We start from the raw sequence: 9411 nt of genomic DNA on the forward strand, positions 1-9411 counted from the left end.
GGTAGAGACTGTGGTTGTAGCAACAAGAGCAATATAAACATACTGTGGAGAGATTGTTGCTGCAGAAGAATGCCTGGGCAGCTTTTTATCCATCTGTAAATGATCAGAGCATGGGGAGTATCCTATCATTTGATACACTTTCTCTGGCTTAGACTTCAAACAATCCCTTTCTTTCCAAGAGAATGGATGTATAATTATATGTTATACATGCAGTTTTTAATTTTTTAAATGTTACTTTCTATTTTAAGTGGAACCTTAAAAAGCCAATTCACTACAGCTAAAATCTGATCTGTTTTAACTGCTTTTGATTCATATATGTTCTTTTAGTTGCATGTCCAATTTACTGATTGCCTCTTTCTCTATTTCATTCATGTAACTATTTAGAGAAATAAAAATTTCCCTAAGAACTACTTTGGTTGCATCCCAAAGGTTTTGATAGGTTGTCTCATTATTATCATTCTTTTGGATGAAATTATGACTTGTTTCTGTAATTTGTTGTTTAACCCACTCATTATTTAGAATTCGATTGTTGAATTTCCAATTGGTTTTTAGTCTATATTTCCCTAGCCCTTTATTGAATATAATTTTCTGAATATAATGATCTGACAAGGAAGCAAGCATTTAGTATTTCTGCCTTTCTGCATGTATGTCCTTAATTGGAAATAGAAGTAGCAGGAGAAAAGAATAATGATTGGTTTTTATATACAAGATACTAAATTTCAATATTTGTTCATGATTCAGTAATCATGTCCAACTCTTCATGACCCCATTTGGGGTTTTCTTGGCAGAGATACTAGAGAGGTTTGCCATTTCCTTCTCTAGATCATTTTATAGATGGGGAAACTGAAGCAAACAGGGTTAAGTGACTTGCCCAGGATCACAAGCTAATAAGTATCTGAGTCTAGATTTAAACTCAGAAGATGAATCTTTCCAAATCTAGTTTTCTATCTGCTGAACCACATAAATTTCAAGTGGTCCAAAAATGCCAACTGTCTCTTAGCTAATAGCAGAACAAAATTAATTTTAAAAAATCTTGCAATTTGGTTTTATAAATTTTTTATAAACTTCCCCAAAGGAAGAAATAAACAGAATAAAGAGTTTTTCCTCTGCCTTTTGAGCTAAAAATAATTCAAAGCATCATTTTTGTTGTCTGGGATGTCTGGGATGATGCTATTGGGACAAATAATCTCTAACCCATTCTTCTCCCTCACCCACACATTTTTTTTCAGAGAAAGCTTTCTGCAGGGTTGAAGTTGAGGTCCAAGACTAGGGAGTAGAATTTCCTTGATGGGAAGAAAATGATACAGTTGGTCCTGATTAGCAAACATCATATTCAAATGGTAGAATCCAGTGCAGGAGGTGCTTGTTCCTTCTCAGCTTCATACTCTATGTATTACCCCAACAATAACAAATGTTAAGCATGCCTTTTAAAATGTAAAGGGTACTTGACTTGTGAGGGTCCTGACTATTAGATTTTTTCATATTCCTCACTTCTTATTGTCAGACATCATCAGAGTTTTTTAAATATAGGCAGGGTGGTATAATAAGATAAATCTTCAATGAACTTGGAGTTAATCCTGAGTTCAAATCTTCTCAACCCACTTATTAGTTAAATAACATCAAACAACTCATTTATCTTCTTTATGCCTCAGTATCCTGTTTTTAAAATTAGAGGGTCAGTTATTAATTTTAAAATTACAGGGTCAGACTCAAAAGTCTCACAGGTTCATTCCAATTGATGCTATTCCTCAGAAGTGACCAACTGTGAATATGATGGTTGTAATAAAAAGATTCTTCATATCTTTATAGTAGATAACTCTTGGCCCTTATGTACTTAGGGCACCTCATTAGTATGTAGTAACTTCTCAGACTTCCAACTAATAAATTTAAAAACCTGTAACTGACAAATTATAATGCTGAACAACTGAATTTCTGACAGCATGCTCCAGTGAACAAAAGATTTCAATAGCAACTTGATGTAATCCCTGAACTTTAATGACATTCACACTGTTTGGATCTAGGGTCAGTTCTCAGATAATCCCTGCATGCACTGGGAGTATAGCTACCATTGCTTATACTTAAATGAGAAATTTCTTGTAGACCAATCACCACTGCTAGAAAGGTATGTGAGGAGGTAATAAGTGGTAGGAGAAAGACTTAAGTTTTTGAACAGATCAAAATTAAAAGGATTACCCTAGAACCAAATTTAGCACCCTGGCCTTCTCCAATTTAACTGAGCTAACTGGGCATAGACAATTCTATCATTTCCTGTTACAGAGAGTTTGTCTAAGAGACTTCTTAGAATTCTTAGACTTCTCTTAATTAGAGACTTCTCTAATACTAATTATAGTAAAGGTAATGAAATGGGAGCATAGGATCATAGGTCTAGGACTGAAAAAGATATCAACCCTCTTCATTTTACTAATGAGGAAAAAGGGGCACAGGGGTGTAAAATAATTTATCCAAGGTCATATGTAATAATTGTCAGAGGGGGGAACTCCACAAATAGTAACCTCTCCTTAGATCACCCTGCTTCCCTAAACATGGAAGACTGGAAATCATATTGAACTGTGAATCCTATATTCTGACTCTGATTTTCAGTATCATAGTGATGTTGGCCAAATCATTTGACCATCCCATCCTATCCTTCACCATCTTCAACATTCTCAAGAGCCCTATGAGCCCATCCATCTGAAAAAGTCCCAAAACTGAAGTGATAGAATCTGATTCAACAGAGAATTAGGTGTTAGTGGGATTAAGTATTAGCAGAGAGAAGGCAGGAAAACTAGGCAATAAAAATTCAATATTGTTCATTTTGGAGCAATGGAGGAGCTTCTTAACACATAAATGGGCTAGGAAATTAGGGGGATATCACTGGGATGTAATAATAATGTGTTTGTTAAGTGAGATCAATCAGATCCATGAGGGTCAGAACATATCATAAATGAATAATTGGGGGAAGCTAGATACCGTGTTTCCCCAATAATAAGACCTATCCTGAAAATAAGACACCCACATACTCTTTAATATTCCGCTAAAATAAGCCCTCCCCCGAAAATAAGCCCTATCGAACTTACTATGAAAACGGTCATCATGGTGATCCCCTGCGCTATATGCTGCGTAGCGGTACCTTCAGTAAGCAGCGCCGCCCTCCCCTCCCGGGTGAAACGCACGTCGCGCTCCGAGCTGCATCCAATCAGAGCTGCAGCAGTGAGCGCGTCATCCTCTTCTTCCCTGGTGATTTGCTTGCTGGCGCTACTGAGAGCAGCGCCGCGGAGTAGAGCTGAGACAGGACCATCTAAAAACTCGGTAAGTTCAGTAAGCGATGGAGAATAAAATAAGCACTCAGGGGGCATGATGGAGGCTAAAAGGGGCATGATGGAGGATAAAAGGGGCATGATGGAGGCTAAAATGGGCATGATGGAGGATAAAAAGGGCATGATGGAGGATAAAATAAGCCCTCCCCTGAAAATAAGCCCTCTGGTGTTTTTTAGTCCCAAAAAAATAATAAGACAGTGTCTTATTATCGGGGAAACACGGTAAAATCAGAACTATTTCAAAATTGCTTTTTCTCCTGTAGAACAATGAGTAGTTGAATATGTGCACACAGATTAGGGGTAGGAGCATATGTATGAAAAGAGGCAAATGAAGTAGCAAGCTATCTGGCCTGATCACTGGGGTACTTCAAGGAAAGGTAGAAGTGGTAGTATGATTGGAATGCACAAAGGATATTAGAAAAATGGTAGAATTGGGTTTGGAAGGAGGGATTTCAAAGGAATGATTCCCTTATAAGGACTCTCTAAGGAAAAGGAGTCTCATACTTAATTCAAGAGAGTTTTAATTGGTCAGATGTTCATGAGTAGAATAGAACCAGGAATAAGAATGGATATGTTATCTTTTTGTAATAGAAAATATATAGATAGAATATTGAAAGATCAATATAAGTTCTTCCTGCAGACATTTTTATGCCTACTTAAATAATATCCATTTCATGTAAGTTGGGGTATTTTAACCTGAGGTCTAAAGATCCCAGGACCAAGAATAAATTTCAGGGTATCCATGAATTTGGATGGTAAAAAAAATTTTTTTAATCTTTATTTCAATATAATTATTTTCCTTTGTTATTCTATTTATTTTATTTAGGAATTTAAAAACAAAAAACTAGGTTGAGATCACCTAATCTAAATGAACCAGCTCTATAGGACTTGAAATAAGGACCTTCCTCCACCATGGGATAAAATTGTTCTATTTCCTCTTTTGGGAACACTAATGTTGAGGGTGGGGAGAATGATAGTCATATCTCCTTTGTAAACACATTCTGGATATAGCTGTTCTTTTGGAAAGGAGAAGTGGTTATTTCAGGCTTTTACCAGAAGCAGGGTCATTTTATTTCTCTATCCAATTAGTAAATAAAATCTGTAATCTGAGTGTGTGTTCCTTTAGGTCACTATAAGTTAAAAAGGAGATAAAAATCTTTCTTAAATTAATTTTATGTTTCTCATATCATTATCTCTAGTAACTCTACTTCTTCCCTTTCTATCCAAATTAACAAATACTATTTTTAATAGAAGGGGAAGAAACCAGTACAATTGAACAATTCATTGAAAAAGTCCAAAAGCCTGGATTGTATATCTCCCACCTCTATGAAGGTTGGAAGGTGTCCTTTCATATATATATATATATATATATATATATATATATATATATATATATATATATATATATATATATATATATATATATATGTGTGTGTGTATATATATATATACACATATATATATATATGTGTGTGTGTGTGTGTAAATATATATATATACATATATATATATTTGAATTCTGCTTGATCTTTTTAATTTTGTTACATTAACTTCTGATTTTTTTTCAGTTTATAGTTGTTCTTTCCATTTATATTGTTTTATTATATGTATATGTGTGTGTATAAAATTTTCTTGGCTCTGATTACTTCACTGTGTGTAAGTTAATACAAATCTTTTCATGGTTCTTTGTATTTATCATATATATCACACAGTAATATTCCATTATATTCATGTGCTACAACGTATCTAGCCATTCCCTAGTTAATGGGCATTGACTTTGTTTCTTTGTAAAATATACTGCTATAAATCTCATGGGACTTTCTTCTTACCAATATCTTCCTAGGGTATAAGCCCAGTAATGGAATCTTTGGTTCAAAGGACATTTTTATTTGCATAACTCCAAATTGCCAAGATAAAAATTTCAATGGGAATAGGAGCACAAGCTATTTTGATAGAATCTATGAAATGAGTTGTGATCATCTTAATATTTTAAATGTTTTAAAAAGGTAGATTGGAATACTTTCATGGTATTGAAGTTTGCATGGATTTGCAGGGAGACCAGATCCATGGTAAATACTCTAATCACCTTCTGTCCTCATCTTACATACATATAAACCCTAAACTAAATAAGATAAAACTCAAGCAGACACAAGAAAGCAAGGAAAAGGAGCCATGTAAGGAATCCAGATTGGCTTTGGTTTGCTGCCCTTCATTACCTAAGGCATATTTTGAAATTGTACTCCAACCTCACCACTTGAAAGCAACTGGCTATACCTAGTTTGCCCAACTATCTTTCCAGTACCCAGATGTGTTATTTGAATTTGCTATTATCTAAATGCTCTTAAGAGAATGTAAATCTTTGCCTTTCTTCCATATCCTCTCCACTTTTTGACTCTTCACTAAGCTGTGGATGCCTTCAAACTGAGGGAGTATTATATCACCATCCACTACTACTATTACTTACAGAGTAAGAGTTAAATGAGACTATCTGGACAATACCCCAAGTATATTGGTCAGAAGTGCCATTAACAATGAACATAAAGTTGAAAGTGACCATGATGTATAGGGACAGAGTCTCAGTGGACAGCGCCCCAGACCATATGGATACTACTAGCTCCTGAAAATGAACTTCCTATATAATCATTTATTTAATCTGTGACTTGAAAATATATATTATTTTTGTTAGCTGGTCAAAATGTATGATTTCTTTAGTATAGAAGATTGACCAGCACATGCAGTCTCTCATCTAACACAGAGAGCTAGTGCTCTGTAATTTATAATCTTAGGTATTTCTTTTAGGCAATGCAAGTTTCTGCAGCTTGCTTATATTTATATAGGCAGTATGTGTCAGAAGCAAGATCTGAATCTTCTTCTTGACTACAAGATCAGTCCCCAACTCAGACCCTCAAATCATGGGGACCTTGGAATCAGGTCAGAAGAGTATCCCTGGGAAACCATCTCTGACACACAAGATGGTTTAGGAAGTGGGGAAGAGTGCTCAAAAGAGTGGAAAGTACCCAAAAGTTTAGGAGGAATTATGGTAGGAAAAAAAATATTTGTATATCTGTTCTTGCTACACATTTGAAATAAATATTCTTTTTTAAAGCTAATCTAAGTTTAAAGAACTGGGTTGCTTAGACTTCCCCCTCCCCAAGAGAACATAATCAGTGGAAGCTTCAACTAGTGGCAGAAATGAGGAATACCTGCCCAACGTCTAAGTATACAGGCCAACTCTGAAGGAGGGAGCAATGGGAGCCAGAGCCATCATTGGAACCTTTTCTAGTATAAAATTATGGGAATCCTTGAGAGATTTCCTACCTTAAGACTTTAAATTTTGGATATTTTAGTTTATAAGATCTTAGAGAAACTGTCAAATATATTTAAGTAAAACTGTAAAATTTATACAGTTGATATTTTTTCCAGGTTGTGTTTTCTTACAAGTCAGTTCCATTGGTGTATTTTGACAAATTTTATACTTTATATTTGTTGAATCTTTAAGTGTTTAGATATTTTAGGTACTATTGCTGAATTTTGCATGATTGATATTAAGTTTAATATGAAAAATGTGGAATTTAATCTGAATACCCTGAACCATTGAAGAATTGTTTTTTTTTTCTTCTTCTCTTCCTCCTCTTCCTTCTCCTCTTTTTCCCCCTTCTTCTCATCTAAACAGACTTACACTTTTTTCCTTAATGTAAAAGTATTTTCCCTACAATATCTTAGAATAGATGAATAGTTTTGTTTTTTGTTTTTGCTATGTTTCTCTAGCTGGGGCTACTTTTTTGTCCTATTGGTTGAATTTTTAACTCTACATGAATTACCATGTGGTAGTGGCAGGGACTTATTGATGGAATCTGGAGTGTTCTTTGCAATTAAGACTCAGAGGAAATTTACCTGGAACTCTATAAGAATTGCCTACAGTACAGGGAATCTTAGAGAATTTTTTGATGTACCCTTGTGGATAAAGAAACACTTAACATTTTTCCCCTAAGTCAGAGTTGAATGACTTGTACTGAGGGAAATATACATCCAAGACTATTTCTTATCTGAGAGAGGAATGATGCCTAATTGAACGCAGGTCATAAATCTCTGGTTGTAGAACTCCATAAAATATTCCTTATTTGTCAAATTGGCAAAACCATTCCTCAAACCCTACTCATCTATTTTAAATGAACTGTTGAAGACTGGATTAGGATCTTTTGCCTGATTAGTGACTGATAATACCATAAAGATGACTGAGAGGAGATTATTATAATTGTGGTTTATAATAGCTGTGGTTCTTGGGGTTTTTTTTTTTTTTGTTTTTTGTTTTAATAATTTATCCCAAAAAGGAGTGGCTTGGAAATAAATGTAATGGATACATTTTTATTAGCATATCTTTTGTTGCTGAATTACATCCTCACCCTTGTCTTACATGTGGTAGCCTTTGGAATGTTTGAAAGGTGGGGAAAAGATAAAAAAATAAGGACATGCATCTATTTCCTAAACTCTTAAGGACCTATCCCTAAGACAGTTTTTCCCCCTAATAAACAAGAACCATAACCATAAATATAGACCTATATGGGTCTAACCTAAAGGTTCAGTGGATAGAGTGCCAGACCTGGAATCAGGAAAACTCATCTTCCTGAGTTTAAACCTGACTACAGACATTTATTAGCTATATAACCTTGGGCAAATCACTTAACCCTGTTTGCCTCAGTTTCTTCATCTATAAAATGAGCTGGATAAGGAAATGGCAAATCACTCCAATATCTTTGCCAAGGAAACCCCAAAAGGGTTCATAAAGACTTGGGCATGACTGAAAATGACTGAACAACAACAAAAATACCTGATAACTCATTTTCAAGATGAGGAAATTGAGGTTTAAGAAGATAAATCATTTGCATGAGGTACTAAAAAGAAAGGAGCTTGCTTAGAGGAAATGTAACTGTAGCCATATTAAATGTTTTCTACAACTCTTGAAGAATTGCTGTGAGAAAAGTGTGTTTCTCACCTTAAGACACTTTGTTATTCATTATAATTGTCACTGTTATTGCTGTTGTGATTATGTACCTCTCTGAACTTCATCTTTAAAATGAGAGGTTTGCTAAATCATCTCTAAAATCCCTTTTCACTCAAACATTATATGAATCAAAATGATGGAGTGGAAATAACTGTGGGCTGAGTCCATAAAATCTCTTTTGGAATCACCAAAGTTCTACCTGTTCTGTGTATGACCTTGAATAATCATTTTCCCATCTCATTTCTTTCATCTGTAAATGGAACCAATTTACAAACCAATTAATCTCTAAAGTGCTTGTCAGCTCTCAATCTTTGCAATCCTATAAATCTAGGTCTTCATATGTGGTGTCAGCAGATTGTAGAGGGCAGTGGAGGAAAGAGCCTAATGAAAAGGGATCCAGACACAGTATCTTGTTAGAGCATAATGACACTAAATAGCAATCTTTCTGTAGACTACAAGTGTAGCTTTAGTGAGAGTTTCAGAGAGAACTGGAAAAATCAAATAATCCCCTGAAATTATACTAAAAGCACTGATATTAACCCTAGGCTTAGTCCTAGTAGGATATCAACTGGGATATTTCTTTTATTCACAGCAAGAGAATCTGTCAATGAGTATAAGGATCATAGGACATTCATACATACATACACATGTTTATATATGCATATGTTTTGTTTATAAGAACCCCACACATAAGAACCCTGTATATATGTGTGTGTGTGTGTGTGTGTGTGTGTGTGTGTATGGTTGTCAAACTTCTCTTAGTGATTTCCACACTCATATTAAGAGGTATCAGGTTTCCAGCAATAAATGTATGCTTTTGTAATATACACTACTTCTGGAGCTTCCAGAGCAGATTGTCGAGAGGATGCAGAAAACTGCATTATGATAAAGTTTATCATAATTATAGAAAAATTCAATCATACCAAGATCTCTAACAGAGTTATTATGCTAATATTTGCTTTTTGAACATATGATTTTGAATCACTAAATCAATTCCCAGGCTTGGAAGAAAGGAAAAAGAAAATTGTCTGATAATTTGATCCTATTCTAATATAGATAGAAACTAATGGGGCTGAAATCTTTCTACCATCT

The sequence above is a fragment of the Sminthopsis crassicaudata genome, chromosome 2 (assembly GCF_048593235.1).
Source record: "Sminthopsis crassicaudata isolate SCR6 chromosome 2, ASM4859323v1, whole genome shotgun sequence".
Taxonomy (NCBI): domain Eukaryota; kingdom Metazoa; phylum Chordata; class Mammalia; order Dasyuromorphia; family Dasyuridae; genus Sminthopsis; species Sminthopsis crassicaudata.